An 18,446-nucleotide genomic window follows, 5' to 3' on the forward strand; every position below is an offset into this window, starting at 1 on the left:
CCCTTCTGGTGTACAGTAGATAACCGCACTTAGATTTTTCAATAAATTCAATCCTAAAAGATTTTCCCCACAATTCTCTGTTAAAAGAAATGCACAATGTTCAGTAAAAGGCCCTATTGTCACTGCTACTGATTTGGACTCAGGATTTATTACTGGGGTGCCTGTGAACCCTACTGAGCTATTTTGTCACCCTGACAGACGTATATCTGGAACAAAGTGATGATCTATCGAGCACTTCTGTGCCCCCGTGTCTACGAGGAATCTATGCTCTTCATTACCAACTTTCATTTCTACATAGGGTCCTTTCTGATTCACGGGAATGGATACTGGTTCTGACCCCTGTCCTGGGCTGTACTATTGGGGTAACAACACATCATCCGATGTGTAGTCACCACTGTCACTATAGTACCCACCTGTCTGAATATCAAAAATGTTTCCACCTCTTCCTCTATTTCCAGTTTGTGCACCCTGCTGATTTTGACTCTGAGCAGAAGTAATCTGATTCAGAGCCTGACCTTGATTTTGTGCACCATTCCCTTGATTACTTTGGTGTTGTGGCATCTGATTTATGTTGTGACCATTTGTTCCCAGGTGCCCTCTGTGCTGTCTTCTCTGACCATATCCGCCTCTATTTTGCAAATGTGGGCATTGTGCCCTCCAGTGTCCTCCTCTCTACAATATGCACATTAGTTTAATCCCGAAGGCCCTCCATGCATGTTCAAATTATTCCTGCCCCGTGCATTTCCCCTTCCCCTGTTATGTCCCTCTACTTGCTGGAGTAACACTTGTGTTTTCAAATTTGTTCTATCCTTTGCTTCTCTTTCCTTCTCGGTATTTACCCGGTTCTCATAATATTGGGCCATGAGTAATACTTCTCCTAGCATTTTTGCTTGCCATGCACTTTCTGATGTCATTATCAAATTTTGAATCGGGAGTATTAATCCCCTCACGTATTTATCCACAAATAACATTTTTCCTGCTTCCGTACTCACATCCTGCCCACAGAAATCTGTAAATACTTCTTCGAATCTGTTGAAATAATCTGTGGCCAACTCGTCTTTACCTTGAACACACACAGTCATTTTGTCCCATTGAATTCTTTTCTCTGGGACCAATTCTTTTAACTTTTGTACTATTCTTGCCGGCAATTCTAACATATTCACCCCTGGTTGTGCACCCACTCTTTATTTTTATCCTCCAGTACTAAATTTGCCCAACGTGGCGCCATAGGCTGTCTCATCATCTACCTTTCTTATTCGTTTCCATATGTCGGCTGGCAGAATCACGGGGAATATTAGATCTATATCACTCATAGTGAACACAGAGGATTGCAATAGAAACTCTACTTCTTTATAAAAACCTGATGGATTTTTCCGTATATCAGGGATTGTTTGTTTTATATTATTCACTTCCTGTCTAGAGAAGGGAACGGGCACATATTGGACTGTGTAATGTGCTGGAATTACCACAGGTGGTGCACTACCTACTGCGGGAGTCTCTACCTTAGGTACAAAAGTAGGGGGCACTTCTCTCATGGGGAATGCCACACTCACTATTCCCCCCCCCCATAAGCAACAATATTCTCAGATTGAGGGATAAAGCTGTCTCTCCTGTTCCTCATTCCATTGCCCTCTTATATACCGCAAACAGTTCAGGAGGGCTAACCTTTTCCTCGCTTATATCTTTGTTTATTAAATATTCAACCATTGTCTGTAATGCTCTCCTTTTCATTGATAAAGTGTATTCATCAAATATTCCATGTATTTCCATTGTGGGAATACTAGGATCTGAAATCCATTTTAGTGCCTCCCGTATACATACTTTAAGCTCTGCACTAATTTGCGCTGCTGGTGACAGAAATCGCTGCTGTCTACCCCTCTCAATATTCTTTCTCCTATTCCCCGGTGTAGCAAGTACTTAGAATATTCTTCATCAAGTTCATTCTTTAATTCAAACAGTCGCTTCACATGCGATTCTATTTCCTCATCTCTCCCTCTACAACGGGCTAATGCATTTAAATCCAACAATCGTTGCGGTGGTAACTTCCCAATTAACTTTTTCCATTGTGCCGACAAATATTCCACCATGCATTCCAACAATACCTGTTTTTCATTGCTCCTCCTGAAGTCATGTATTGACGCTAACGTGGCCGCCCCATCATTCTCGTCTATATACATTTCCGCCTGTTCTTGCAGTTCATGCTTTCTCTCCTTGCTGATCGCGCTGTGGGTCACTCTCACACACTCGCTTTGTTCTAATTCGCTTATGGGGGGCGCAGTTGGAACAGAAATACCCCCATGTGTGGAAGGCGTGGAAGGGGCAGTGGGCACGGGAGAAGTCTGCTGGGGCTGTGATGGTTGTGAAACACTCGGGGCTGGCTGACTAGAGGGTGGTACCATTACTAACGATGCTTGTGTCTGTATTGGAGTTGGGACAGGTTGAGCAATAGGAGGGGGCTGGATGACGGCTACTGACGTGATCTTTTTAGTTTCACTCCTCAGGCCTTGTTTTGTTTCAGTTAATATCTTGTTCATTATTTCATCTGATGAATGTAGCTCCCTTTGCGGATATATTTTTTCTATGTTTAATTAATCGCGCCGCCTTGCCTTTCTCAAATTATTACTCCACTCCTCCTCCTCCTTCTCCTCAGCTTTCTCCGCTTTTGACTTATGCCTGCACGCAAGTTTCTCTCTACTTCTAAATCGGAGCATTGCTTCCCTCCTCCAGTCTCTGAGATTATCAAGTGCCCCAGGGCGTGCTCTCTTACTTATCAAAACGTTTTCCAGGTTATCTATCCGGTCCATAAAAACTCCCATTCCTCGGCCACTGAAGGTCTTTCTGCTTTCTGGTTTACTTATGCCAAGTTTCACAAAACATTATCGGTCCCATACCATACTTTACATACATATCATAAGCCGGCGTTCCCCCCGGAGGCGCTACCTGGCCAGTTTCCAAAGATTGTTCGCTGCAGCGGAAAAAACCTGCTAAGGTGGACAATGCCCCAGGCATGTTTTAACCTTACCCTTGGCTAATCAAACTTACTCTGGATGTTTGATTTTGCAAAATCAACTCTCAACCAATATCAGTATCACTCACGAATTGGGCCACGACTCACCTGATTAGTCAATTTGTCTTTTCAAGACCCAATTCGTCCGTATATTGATGCAACCAATGACGTCGTGTCTGCGTATCTCGGCACTGCCTCGTTTCGGGTCCCTCGCCTCCTTGTTCGCTGGCCAGGGACGTCGATCAGGGATCAGCTGTGTGCAGATCTGCAAAGGAGTCTCATCACTTTCGCTGGACGCCCCGGACACCTCTTGATCCCGGCTTGATCGCTCCTGTCCTCGCCGTTCTTGTCGCCTTTATGAGTTTGCAACGTACACGATGGAACAGGTGGGGGAGGGTGACTATTCGGGTACCATCTTGAAGGGGCCCCTGAGGGACCCTCGGATGTGGAAACAAGGCACAATCACCACACACGAATGGATACGCCAGACAAAAGGTTTTATTCCCAAAATGTAGGGTTTATTGCAAAACAAATAGTACCAGTTGGCCAAGTGGTCCCACGCCCCGTGACGTGTGTCTAACAGACCTCGGGGACGCAAGCAAACGAAAATTATACATCAGTTACATATACACAAAATGAGCATCCTACAATCAGTAATGGCACATTTTATGCCACCACGAATTCATCCCCTTTGAATTGGAGGCGATGATTGACCATGGTGACGATTATGACACTTTAGACCACCATATTTAGTAACAGGTTACAATCTCAAATTTACATTTAAATTTTTTATTTGCGAGAACACAGCACTTCTGTTTTCATGGGCAAGCTGCACGTAGGAGACTGGCACATACCAGGCCTCACTATCTCTTAGTTTCGATTCTCACACTAGAGGTAAGCTTGCTCTCCGGGGCCTCACTGTGCTCAGAAAGGGGGGCTGTAAAGAAGAACATAATTCAACTCTTTAAATGTTAGTTTCGTACATTGCTATTCTTTCAGGAGACTCGCTGGCATTCGTGTACCGATTAAAATGCCTTACTCCCTGCCTTCAAGGATATGTGAGGGAGGGAATCGGGCATTTCTGTCTGGCTTTCCAGTGTCTTGTTTGACCATGTTTCTTAGCCTTGGACCATTGAAGCGAAATAAAATCTACAGCGAAGCGATTTTACATGAGGCAAAGTGGCAACGTTAGAGAGAGCAGAGAGAAAACAAAATGGCGATTCTGGTCATCTTAAAATGGCCGCACTCTAGTTGAGCTAATAGCTACGTAATAACTAATGAGCATATATTCTTAATACTTTAAATGAGGCGGTTGGTCTTCGGCCAATCAATTATCCTGCATTGCCTTCCGTTCGAGGGGTGTCTACTTTTCTAGACTGGTGTTGTATGCTGTCACACTCCAAAGATCCCGCCCGAGATTCCTCACATGCTTCTTCAAAGGTGCTGTCCAGGGTCTCTGAGTTCTTCTTCTTTTGACGTCTCTGGGGTTCCTTTACCTTCTTTATCCTCCGGTCGTGCAAATAAGGATTAGCCCCATCGGAATCTGCCTTTGCCTGAAATAAACCCAGGCCCAAAGGGACCCCAAGGGGCAAGCCCCCAAAAAAACAGAGAACAATCCTTGTAGGCAGAAAAAAAACCCTGATGGTTGAGTCTGCAGTTCCAGTTGATCAAAGTCCTTGTACCAATGGTAAGCACTGTAGATTGGTTAAAGAGATAAGAGAGTCTGTGCCTATACACCCAGAAGCTGGTAGTTGAAAATTCCCAATAAAGTTCTCTTGTCACTTTGTTGGATGAATGGAGAAGAACTGTGCAAAGATGACTCCTACAAGTCAGGGAGAGTAATAGAGTCCCCGAAGGATTGAATGCCAATACCCACTGAGCACTTTCGTGAGAAAACAGAGCAGACAGAAATGTAATGAAGCGAAAAGCGCGCGATAGCAGGAGTGCTGTAACGTGATAGTTAAGACACCGCAGACGCGGTTGAAACTGAAACCAAAAGAAAACAATCCGAACAAAGTAAAAGGAGACATCTTACAGCAAGAGCGCTGTAACCCGGAAATGTATACAGAACAAGAGTGGAAGAAACAGAATTGAAGGTAGAAGTTTAAGATAAGAAAGGATGACGTGTTACAGCAAGTGTGCCGTACAATGCAGAGGGAGCAACACGAGTGCAGAGAGACAGGTAAGTAAAGGAAAGTCAGAATGCCATCCATAACAGGAGGAAAGGCAAAAGAAGGGGCATGCCTAGATGGTAAAGAAATGAATGAAAGATATCATAAGAGAGATAGAGCAACAGCGAAAGGGAAGGAAAAAATAGGAAGTAGGAGAGATAGGACTTTAGAAAGTCAGCGAACCCAAAGATAGAGCAAGGAAGGCTACAGAAGAGTGAGAGCAGTCCGAAAACCGGGAAACAAAATAGGCTGAGAATAATCTGCAAGACAAAGGCAAAAAAGCAGAAGCTCTGGCAAAGAGAGATTCCGAAGCGTTCTTCAAGAGAAAACTGATACAATGCAAGGGGGAGATGGCTCCGCCCACCCTTATAGAGGCGTCAGCAATCTTGGGAGAAGACTAGACTGCAGAATCTAAGTGTATCTCCATCATAGTCAGCATTTCCAGGGCCTGTGCATGACAACATATCCCACTGTAATGCATTTAAAAAATGTAATATCTGTGACTCAAATATGGAGTCTATGTGAAATGCATTCTGTCGGCAGCAGTGGACATTTGCTTCCAATTCTCAGTGAAAGCTTAATTTGCATTTTCTGAAACACTGGAAAAACATCTTGAATTTCCCCAGGCCAGTCAAGGTTTGTTTTGGATTCCGCATGAGCCGAAAGGGAGTTCTTTTGGCTCCCATGAGAAACAGAGAGGGTTTACTTGCCACAGTATTCCACAGAGAACATCAGCCAGATATCTGTGATTTGCTATCAGCAGGTGACCTTTCTGGAAAAGTACTAGTTTGTAGTTGTGTAAGTTAGATTGGAGGGCATCAGACAAGGCTGGCAAAGGGAGACACATAGCTTCAGATGAACTGAGAGACGGTAGATATTTCAAATCCAGTTCCAATCCTGTTTTGCTGTGTCTCTGCGCCAAGCCTGCTTTTAGAAGCTTTCCAGTGAATTTCCTGGAAGGGATGAAGTGGTGAAAATCAATACCAACAGTGATGTAACCTGTTTTCTAGTTCTGCATTTTATTTTGTAATGTTTATTTGAGCTAATAAACAACCATATAAATGCCAGTTTTTATAAGCACTGAGAGTGAGTGAATTCCTGCGGTCCAAGAGTACATTGCCTTCCTATTCAGTGTGTTGGGGAAACATAATAAGATATATAGACATCCGTGCACTGATATTTGGGAGAGTAAAACACCCACACATCCAAGAAATGTAGATTGGGTTCTCCGACCTCTAAGGTAAACTTAATTTGTTCATGGCACTTGGTGAGATATTAAAAAACGCGGTTAATTTCAAACGTGTACCTTTCCAAATTGCAAAAACGTCATTTATATAACAGCACCAAGCATTCTTATGTGATATATATGGGTCTTTTCAAAGTAGAACATAAATATGTATGCATATGTTGGTGCGATCGATGAGCCCATTGATGAACCCGAAATTTGTAAATAGAACTTGCCTTTGTATCTGAAGTAGTTGTTATACAAAATTAGATTGATCAATGCCATTACAAAGATCCTAGGAATCTACACATCTTCATGTTGTAGCAGAAGTTATTCCATGGCCTCTATACCTTCCCCATGTATGATAGAGGTGTAGAAACTATTTACATCCAAAGAAAAAAAGATAAGTTCACTATCTGTCAGTTGTAATTCACCCAGAGGTTGTTGTACAAGTGGTTGCAATACTGTGTACAAATAAATGGGCAAAGGGTCAAAGATACTTTCCGTACATGCTAAAATCGGTGTGAATGGGGGCTCTATGGGGTTCTTGTGTATTTTGGGGAGTGCATAGAAAACGGGGAGGATAAGGTGTCTCAGAACTAAGAAGTCTGCTGTTTTTTTAAATAATCCAAGCTGATTATTTAGCCTTTATAGGCAGTACAAAAGATAAGAGAACATGCTTTGAAAGAATGAGTTCATGTAGGTGAGCCGGTACATATGGGGGTGGTGCCACTTTCAGTATCACCAAGAAATATGGTTATCAGAGCTGCCCCAGACGCCTATAAAAGTGTCATCATGACTTTGCTAGTAGGCATGACTGGTAAGGCAACTGATGTGAAGTGGTAGACGCGATACAGCAATTGTCAGATCTGGGTGAATGGGGCAATGCTGGGAACAAGCCTTGAGAGGGGGAGGGCACAGTGAGAGGAGAACAGAAGGCAGGAGATAAGATAGCAGAGATTCCTCAGTGTCAAGAAAGGACATGTTTTTGGCAACCTTGAAATATGGTGTGCCATGGGAAGAAATTGATGGTATTGAAACCAGGGAAATGTATGAGTTGTACAAAAAGAGAGGGCTTGCTGGGAAACAGCACTATAAACAAGTCAAGAGACAGGTAATGTCTAAGCAGAAGAGAGGCACTTCACCTTCAGCACCTATTGAAGAGGAGCAGGGAGAAGGGACCATGGGGATCCCTTGCCAGTACCATCCAACATTTGCGGAGTTGAGAAAACAGTGAGTGCTATGTTGGAGCCTTTGTCTGGGTACACTCATTCCAAATTTGAATAGGATTCTGGCCAAGTCCCGATAGTGTCAGCTCGCATATAAATTGACAGACAACCTCTTGTTAATGTTAAGATCTTTAGAAGCCTGGGAACACACAAGGACTCAGAGTTTTGATTGACACTGGGGTGGAGGCCTCATTGCATTGATCCATCGAAATCCTTCAAGGTTTAAAAGTCGACATTTTACCATTACTGGACTGCATGCAGTACAGTCACGTGTTGAAATGAAGATAGGCTATTTGAAAAAAACTGAAATATCAATTGTTGATTGTCCCGATATCAGAATACATTATTGGATTTGACATTTTGGAAGGGTTAACTTTAGGGTTAGGACGTAAAACGCATTTGGAGTCAATGAATTGACTTGTACACCAGTTATTGTGGACAAATTGAATATCCCTCTGGTGCACGTGCCATTGGCCACAAAACTGGTGTTATTGAAACAATACTGCATTCGCGGGGTACATAAGGACATTTCAGACACCATTAAAGATTATGTAGAGGCATGAGTATTGAGGCCAGTATCTACTGCTTGGAACAATCCCATCTTGCCTCTTAAAAAAAGAGGATGAAAGCTGGAGGATGACTGTGGACTATATAGAGTTACATAAACACACTCCCCCTTTGGTTCCTGTAGTGCCAGATACTATTACCTTGATTTCTAATGAACAGAAGTTTAAGTAAACCTAAGGACATTTCAAACACCATTAAAGATTATGTAGAGGCATGAGTATTGAGGCCAGTATCTACTGCTTGGAACAATCCCATCTTGCCTCTTAAAAAAAGAGGATGAAAGCTGGAGGATGACTGTGGACTATATAGAGTTACATAAACACACTCCCCCTTTGGTTCCTGTAGTGTCAGATACTATTACCTTGATTTCTAATGAACAGAAGTTTAAGTAAACCTGGTACACTGTACTCGATTTGGCAAATGCTTTTTTCTCTGTGCAATTGCCGAAGAGTGCGAGGAGCAGTTCTCATTTTCTTGGGGTTAGTGTCAGTACACCTTCACAAGATTACCTATAGGGTACTTGCATGGTCCATCTCTCTGTCACTGGCTGGCGGCAGAACACGTAGATAAAACACCTTGTAAGCCTAACATACAAATCTCACATTACATTGATTACATTCTGATTCAGGGCAAAGATGAACACTGTGTGCAAAAATCAATTGGAAGCAATCATTGATGGATTGAAAAAGGAAGGCTGGGAAATTAACTAACAAGTTTCAAGAGCCATCTGAGACTGTGATATATTTAGGCATTCAATGGCACAATAGGCACCGAGAGATAGTGCCAGTAGCCAAACATAAGATACTTGAATTTACTACTCCAGTGAAAAAGAAGCAAGATCAGCAGTTGACACAACTGTTTGGATTTTGGAGACAACTTATACCACATTTAGGGCAGATCTTGGCCCCACTTAACAAAGTGACATGAAAACAATATGAATTTGAATGGGGCGAAGACCTGCAGAGAGCAATTGATTTCGAAAAGGACACAGTGCAGTGTGTGATTGATTTGCGGTCTTTGAAATCAGGAGAAGTGGAGCTAAATGTATCTGTACAGGACAATTATGCTAACTGGAGTCTGTGGAAAGAGCAAGACAATAAGCAAGTCCCTTTGGGATTTTGGAGCTGCAAACTGCCTGAGGCAGGTGATAAGTACATCCATTTGAGAAGCAATTGCTGGCATGTTATCGGGCTCTTATTGAAACAGAACAATTGACAGTGGGTAATAATCCACTGATTATACCCAAAACACCAATTATGCAATGGGTGTTGAGCTCCCCTAAAACACACAGGATAGGTTACGCTCAAGATGCCAGTGTAATCAAATGGAAATGGTACATTCAAGACAGAGCCAAATCAGGAAAGGGTGGGATTGTGAAGTTACATGAGCAAGTGGCTAATATACCTCCCGTAGATTACATACCACAAGAAGTGACTGGAGTACATGAGTCACCCATGAAAAGGGGTAGCACCTTATAAAGATCTGACAGTAGAGCAGACAGAGCATGCCTGGTTTACCGACGGCTCTGCTTGCTATGGAGGAACTGAGCACTACTGGAAAACAGTGTGATATAATCCCAAGACAAAAAAGATCTTGACAACATCAGGGAAAGGGAAGAGCTGTCAGTTTGCAGAACTCTATTCAGTCTATCAACCTCTGAAACAAGAAACACCTGGTCTATGTAATTTGAACACATATTGATTGTCTGTAGCCAATGGGCTAGATATGTGGCTGCCAACATGGCAAAAAAAAATGGAGAGAAAATGCATTGAAAAGAATTGTGGGGAAAGGAACTGTGGCAAGACATTGGAGAAATGCTATCACAAAGTGAAGTAACAGTGTATCATGTGGATGCACACTGTAATACTCATTAGAATGTTGGTTTAATTATGTTGCAGATGAACACATCAAGATTTCATCTGTGAATGCAGAGGCTCAGGAGGATGGTTTGGAGTGTCTGGCAAAGTGGGCTCACCAGAAATCTGGGCATCTTGGAAAACAGCTACTTGCAGGTGGGAACAAGATCAAGTGATTAATAGCCCTTTAGAGGTAGTGAAAACAGTTATTATGCAATGTCCTGTGTGTCAACATCAACAGCATAGACCCATCCCTCATATTGTCCAGAGCCCTTTGTGAAGAGGTACGTTACCGGGTGAAATCTGGCAGATCGATTATATCGGTCCTATGCCAATCAGTAAGAGCTGCCAATATACATGCACCATTGTGGATACTTTTTCAGGATATTTGTTGGTGTTGCCATGCAAGAGGGCCACACAATCGAATACCATTAATGTTACACTCACCTGGTATCCACAGGGACGCCACCCAGCCGGGTTACTCGCTAGTATGCTTCTCAGCTTTGCCCTGATGTGGTCTGCGGAGAAGGTTCTGCCTGAAAATACGGGAGGACTGTGTTCAAGACTGACCAACTGGGGTAAGTATCCTCCCTCCACCCTGTATATTTTCAGTCCCTCTGGCACCCTCTCCTCACCTTGTGGTAGAATTAGGCGTGCTCTCCGTCCTGTCTTCTTTGCAGGGGCCCGTTGTCTTTCATGGGCGAGTGCGGTCCAGTTACTTCACTGACGCCGGCCCGTTCGATATTGTTCAGGTAGGTCTTATTGCTGTTCTTTAGTTTTGTTGTTATCCTGCATACCTTTCTTTGTTTAAAATGTCTCCTTTTCTCCCTTAGGTATGCAGAGCTTCAGCGCAGCGAACTGGCTTGGTTGAGCCCTGCTGGTAAATGATGGTGCATTAAGAGCGCTATGATGCGTTAAGTAAGCGCTATGCGCAGCGCTGCAAAGTCTTGCCTTTGCTAACCTGTGTTTTCCTTCCTTGTATGTCACGGTGTTCTTCAGCACGAGTGGAATGTCCGGAGTGGTGCCAGCCAAGAGGCGACCAGCCAGGTAAGCCTTTTGAGCAGTTCGTTATTTGTAAATGTCTCTACAGCTTTCTTTAATGTTGCCTCTATCTTCCTCTTTCAGGTCGTTCTGTCCGGGAGGCGTGCAGATTCGAGGAAGCTGTTCTCAGTAGCTGTGAGTGTTTAAAGATGAAGACTGCAGGTAAGATGCTGCTGCTAATGATGTTCCTTTTGTCTCCTTGCAGATTCGAGGGAATAGCTGGACACGGTGAGTGCCACGTTGCAAGCTGCAAAGTAACACGAAGCATGTTCTGCAGTCAGGGTGTGGTTTATATAGCCCAGGTAAAGTAGTGCCAGGGAAAGTAGTTCCAGGCCTGCCACACCCAAAACACTAGACCGCGTAGCTTGCTTCTTAGTGAACCAAGCTATGTGGATGCCTCCATGTTGGCTGACAATACAATAAAGTAGTTCCCAAGCACATTGTTGTCCATGGTGTATGAGCCTGGCCCCATGAGGGCTTTTGAAGAGGATGCCAGGCTCTAGAGGCCCGAGTCCTGACTCTACCTGGTCAATGGGTTTGCCAGAGGGGGTTGTGGGCGAGGGTTGTGACAATTAAGTTGTTAGACCACATTATTTTGCATTATGGAGTACCCTTGCAAATTCAGAGTGACAATGGCACACATTTTAATGGCAAGCTAATTCAGGAGTATTGGCAGAGAACAATGTTGAGTGGTTCTACCATGTCTCATATCATCCACAAGGGGTGGACCTTATTGAGAGAATTAATAGGTTGTTGAAAGAGCAATTGCATAAGTCAGGAAATGGTAGCAAGGTAGGCTGGGTTTGATGCTGTAAAAGTGTTGAACAATAGGCCAATGGCTGAGTGTGGCACACCTTTGATGTACTTGTTAACTCCTGTGCAAATGCAACCTAATTTGGCTAGAGAAGTCTTGTTGTATTGGGTGTTTTCACCAGGTGACTTAGCTCCTTGCCAAACAACTCCAGAATCTGCAGGATTAGATTTGCATTCTCATATAGAAATCAGATTTGAGCCCACAGGTATAATAGTAATTGAGACTGGTATTGGAGTACAAATTCCCTCAGAACATATGGGATCAATTGGCCCTAGATTAAGATCTGGATTAGCATTGAAGGGCATCCAAGTACGGGAGTGATTGATAGATGCAGACTATCAAGGAGAACTCAAAGTAATTCTAATGAACAGTGGAGATCAGATATTGCCTATCCATGTAGGAGATAAGATAGCCCAATTGATTGTCATATCTATTAAACTGTCCATGGCCAAAAAGGGAGATCCCCTGAAGTGTTAACTACTTAGGGCAACCATGTTTTTGGTTCATCAGACCACATGATACCAGGTGCAAAGGTGTGGGTGGAGAAGCAGAGTGGCCCACCTCTAACTACAGATGTCATAGCATCAGGCGGAGACCAAGTGGTGTTAATAATGGAGCCTGGTAAGGAAGAATGGGACCATGTCCCTGCTGACAAATGTTTTTAAGAGAATGTTTATCAACAACAAGGCCTGGATTGCTTTACAGATTCTGTGCCTGGATGGTGTAAGTGTATTTCTAAGTGGTCTCCATTTGGTTGACGGAAGTTACACAGAGCAGAAGCAAATAAAAAATGTCACATTTGCGCAAACCTACCAATCTGAATCTGATGAGGTTGGTGGATGAGATTTGTGGGTCACTTGATGCCAACACCAACGTATTAGCCCAAGCAGGCATGAAGAAATGGATTCACTAAGCATTGAGGATGAATCAAATCCGAATTTCCCAAACAGAGAACATATGGATCCATTTGGCTCATGCCATTGTGAGAACCACCTACTTTTGCTTATCAAACTCACAAAATGGAATGGACCTACTGACAACCTGTCTAGTAGCGGTGCCATCACCTGCTTCAACTTTGAGACACATTTTTAGTGTGATGTATAACGACTCTTCAGTGGAGGATAATGATATTCATAAGTCATTTTCGGTTCATGAATATTTTAAGTTCTGTCAGGAAACAAAATGACAAATGGAGAAATCTCACTAAAGTGCACACCTATAATATTGCTAAAGGAGATATTTGTTTTCTAATGACCTGTCAGCCAGAGGAGGTTGGCAAGTGTAAGAAATTGAATATAAATAAAGAAATCAACAGGACTGTGTTTGAAAAACAACCATGTGCACATACATCAACATGACCAACACAATGATGTGTAATCATGCAATTGTAGCTGCTAGTCATTTAAACCATGTCAAACTTGCAGTAGGATGGTTATTTTCATGCAGGAATGCTATGTTTAGCTACATTCCTGTTAACATCTCTGGAGAGCCATGTGCAGTAACACAACTAGCCTTAAACTTGTTTCCTTTGAATCCAGCATCACCTAGAGTTAAGATATCTATTTTTGAATATATAGGGCTAACACCATATTGTGATTCAAAGGTGAATTTATTGTCTGAACAAAAAGTAGTTCAACCCTGTGCTTATTTTGTGGTGGGAGTTTGGGAATGTTATTCTTAGGGCTATAAATCTATGATTAAACTAGCATGTTTAGTATGAAAGGGTTGAATCATACTTCTCCAACATTTGAAGAATTAACTACGTTTTTTCATTGAATTTCATAGTTTTTTATTAGTTTTTATTAGTGCAACTGAACCCATAATGTCCCTTTAACAAAGTTTTTTTCCATCAATATATTATAGGGCGGCAGTCGCAGCCCTATAGTTAAGGTGAGTCGGAGAGAAATATTAACCCCTCAAAATTCTATTGTTAATAATTTTTGATTCGAACAATGGATTTGGCCAACATTTCGGAAGTGAATAAAAGTCTACTTTTAAGACTGCAAAGTAACAAAGATTTGTTAAAAGATCAAAATAATCTTAAGCACAACAAAAAAAAAAGAATTTCTCCAAAAGTGCAGCCTTCTTCACATTCATTTTCCCCATTTACAAAAAAGGTAAATTTTTGCCAAAGCGCACAGCCCAAATCGCTGGATGGATTTGGACCAGGTCAGAAACAACTTGGCATGACTCACGATCCATGCGTTGTTTGTGGTTATTCCGTGCCCCCTTCTCCACAAATTATAGTTATTCATCATATGGTGCATTACAGGATCATGACTACCATCTTGTTTTTCTCTCAATGCGAGAGATATTCACGGCTGTAGGCGAGGTTATGGGAAAATTAAACGCAGTAAAACAATATTAGTGGGTATAAATAAATGCAAATGCCATCAGGGTAGAGGTGGGGGATGGCTAGAGGGCAGTAAGTGAAATTTGGGATTTGGAGGAGGTACAGGGACCGAGTTTGCAACACAAAGCTTTCCATAGCCTCAGCTTTAGTGGCAAATAGCCGACATATCAAAGTAAACTCTGTCATAGAAGCAGCGTGTGTTGTGGGGGGAAAGGGAGAGGGCTGAGGAGGATAGGAGGCCATCTGGGTCATGGGGGGAGCAGACACAGATGGGGTGGGCACTTAGTGAGGTGCAGGGGGGCAGGAAAGCATTTCTTTTTGGCTGTTTTGCCGATATTCGCGGCTATATCCGAGGTTACCAAAGACTACAGATAGCAGAGGGTATGTGTAGTACGGTAATCGTGGCTATATAGTTGGGGGTGTCAGTGTTTTATATATTTTTTAAACTACTTTGTTTCTGTTAATGACCTGGTAGGTTTTAGAGAGTCTTTTTTATTTTGGATGCCTGTTTTCAGACTTATGAGCATTTAAGACTTTAGAGAAAGATAGAAGAAAATAGTTTAACAAAATTAATATAAAAAGGAGCAATTGTAGTCTAGTTTAAGATGCGGCACACAATGTATTTTAGGCTGTGTATTCTCACTTATGGTATTATGTTGTGTGGGTGTGAAATGCTTGCCTATCTAGTTTACTATTATGTATTTTTCATTTACTTGACATAAGTACAAAAGTAGTGTTGTTCTGTATACATCATTTAAATTGGATTGAGGTATAAAACCTGTTATCAGTTCCCCCTTTAACTGTCTTTTTGTAGCCGCGGTTATGGTAAAAGTCAATGAACTGTAACTGCGCTAATAATGACATTTTTCTGTTATTATTTATTGTAATTTTGTATTTATGTATGATGAGTAGTCCGAAAAAGGACTGTTTTGGGGTACACTGAGTGTAAAACCTTAGCACACCAGGAGTACAATTTTGATGTTATGAAGGAACACTGAATTTCCATCATCGATTAGGTGTAGTCGGTCATGTCTATAGAAATTGCCCATGTAGAACTGTATGTTGTTGTTCGCAATCCATAATTGTTTGTGGTCTGTCATGGATGCTGAAGCTGCTTTATTAACATTTCTCTGGGATTTCTCAATTTTACCATTAAATCTGGTGATCCATCTCAATTTTTGCTCACTGGCCCTTTCACAGAGAAGAAATGTCCCTGCATATCAGTCTTTGTCCTGCCCGAGGGCAGTCCAGCACCAAAATAATAGGCAATTCTCCTCTGAACAAGAGTACCGACAGCAACCCCATACACGTTTTTCAGCCTTGTTCGGCATTATCAGTGAGGTGAAGCTATGCCTCTCTAAGAACAGTGAGCAAGGGGTTTACGTCTGGATCGCCCTGGTAACTTGGGGTGAGATCCAAAGTTAAATTATGCAAAACAAGGGAGGGGGTCTGGGAATCTCTATACCAGCATGAACACAGCCCAATGACCTGTTCATGGGTGAATAACCCCTGGGAGAGACTCTACCAAGTCTTTAGCTCACTGTCCCTTTCACAGAGAAGTCATTCCTCTGCATATCAGTCTTTGTCCTGCCCAGGAGCAGTCCAGCACGGAAATACTGGGCAATTCTCCGCTGAACATGAGTACCAACAGCAACCCTATACACGTGTTTTAGCCTTGTTGGGCATCGTCAGTGAGGTGAAGCTCTGCCTCTCTAAGAACCGTGAGCAAGGGGTCCACGTCTGGATTGTCCTGGTAACTTAGGGTGAGACCCAAAGTTAATTTATGCAAAAAAGGGGGGGTCTGGGAATCTCTCTACCAGCACAAACACAGCCCAATGACCTGTTCTTGGGTGAATAACCCCTGGGAGAGACTCTACCAATTCTTTAGCTCACTGTCCCTTTGGCAGAGAAGAATTTTCCCTGCATATCAGTCTTTGTCCTGCCCAGGGGTAGTCCAGCACCGAAATACAAGGCAATTCTCCTCTGAACAAGAGCACCAACAGCAACCCCTCTTTTTTGGAGTTTGTTTCATATTTTGAAACAATTGAAGACATAATACACTTTCAAAATATGTGTGTTGGTTGTGTACGCATGTGATAGTTTGATAATAAGTAGATACATTATATGTGTTTGGTGATATTTGCTCTTTTAAAAATAGTTTTTAGTCTCATTTTACATGAATATATAGAATGTACTTAAAGAATCCCAATTGTGGTTCATTTTCTTCCTGATCATTGTTTTGAGCTTCTTCTTTTTTAATCTCTTCCTCTGTAGGGTAATTCCCCTCCAGCCATTCTTTGAACTGTTCCATTTTAGTAGTGGCAGAGAGAATCACTTCTTCTGAGTTCCGAGTTAGAATTTGGAATAGAGGAAGAATAATGAGGACAGAAGGTGAAATGTTTCTGTTTGCTTTGTGATTGGTTGTTCATTGTTTGTGTGGTGGGTGGCTGCCAATAGGATTTCAAGTACATCATATGCTGTTGAATTGCATAGATCCTTTGAGAGAATGTATTTTTGAGTAATGTTTATGTATGCCAATACAGTTGTAGATAATATTATATTATTATATTTAGAGTTTTTGTACATAGTACATTTTTATTGAGTGAAGGTGAGGTGTACCCTTTGGAAATAGTGCTGTTTTTGGGGTATATTTATTGTTTCATTTGATATTTGAGAGGAATCTCTTAGTTCAGAAGATTGTGCAATATTTTTTGAGAATGGGGTTAATAGTGATGTTGAAGATATAGGTGATGGTTTCTCAAAGCATTGGCTTACAACGTGTTTTGGTTTTATAACATTACTTTAGATGGAGTGTTTGAAATGAGAGGTATATACTGCGATAGTGGAGAAATATTTTTGACAGGGAGCACAGTTTTTTTTTCTGTTTGGGAAAAGAAAATTAATTAATCATCTAAAGAAACAGCACAGACACGTTTTTTTCAAAATGGTTTGAATCACCATAGAGGTGAAGAGTATTTCTCTGATTGTAAATATATTTTTTGGTGATATGTTGGTAAAAGAACCCAAAGACTCTTTTCTTTTAAGTGCCCCCCAGATAACCTTTTACGTATATTGGAAAAGGAAAATACCTTTGATTTCTTTTTTTAAATAGTCGTGGTTATGATAGTAGTCAACGAAACTTTGTATCTTGTCAGGTGTATTATATCCATGGGTAGCAATCACAAGATGGTCATATCCACCCAGGCAAATGGTAAGTTGTGTATTTTTGGCGCTATAACTATCACGCCACAGCCGCGGGTATGTGTTTCTGATTCCATGCCCTCATGTGTACCTTTATGTTGTTTGAATTGTTGCAGCTTCTCAATATGTCTTTTTGAATCTGTAAAAATGTTAGGGATAGCCACAACTGCTGCCAGTTGACTCGATCAACGGCTTTGAGCGCGCCAATCGCATTTCTTACTTTTTGACGGTCTTTGATAGCTGGGGGTATGGATTGGTCACTGTACCCGCGGCTATAGCTGGTTGTATTTTGGTGCAGTGATCATGTTATATTATGGATATCTTAGCTCAGATTTGTACATGTATTTCTGTTTTGATGTTCTCAACTCAAGGCTAATGTGAATTGATTTTGAAATGTTTGTAATATGTGTTTTTGAGCGCATTAGAAAAATGTTTGTGTAACCACATCTATAGGTGGGTTTTCGTTGTGTAACCATTGTTAATATAGTGTGTAATTATTGTATAAACTGTTCTTTGAAGGATTGTGTTGGGGTTTATTGATTGATTGACATAGCTTGTACTAGAAATGTGTTTTATCATTTTACTTGTTTGCTTTCTAAAGTCCTCTTTTTGTGCTATTGAAATGTGAAAGCTATGAAAGCTATGAAAGTGACATTTGTGTGAAGTTTTGACAGTGTATGATTTAAGAACTCCTGGTGTGCACATGTTATGTGTTTGGCGATGGTGAAGATCTATTCATTATTTGGAGCAGCTGAAGGTGAGTGATAGTGTGTTTTTATATATTTTATGTTTAGTTTGAATTATTGTATTTGCAAGATAACTGAAGTATGCTTAGTTGTCTCATTTGGTCAAGTTTATAAGTATTATTTGCAGAGTAGGGTTTTCTATATTTTACTTCAGTGTTTTTAAGAGAGTGATGAAGCGGTATGACATGCTGTGCTATGCTTATGTTTGCCAGAAACTATATTTGCAAATAAATGTT

Source organism: Ambystoma mexicanum, chromosome 6q (assembly GCF_040938575.1).
Source record: "Ambystoma mexicanum isolate Mex_15411 chromosome 6q, UKY_AmexF1_1, whole genome shotgun sequence".
NCBI classification, from domain to species: Eukaryota; Metazoa; Chordata; class Amphibia; order Caudata; family Ambystomatidae; genus Ambystoma; species Ambystoma mexicanum.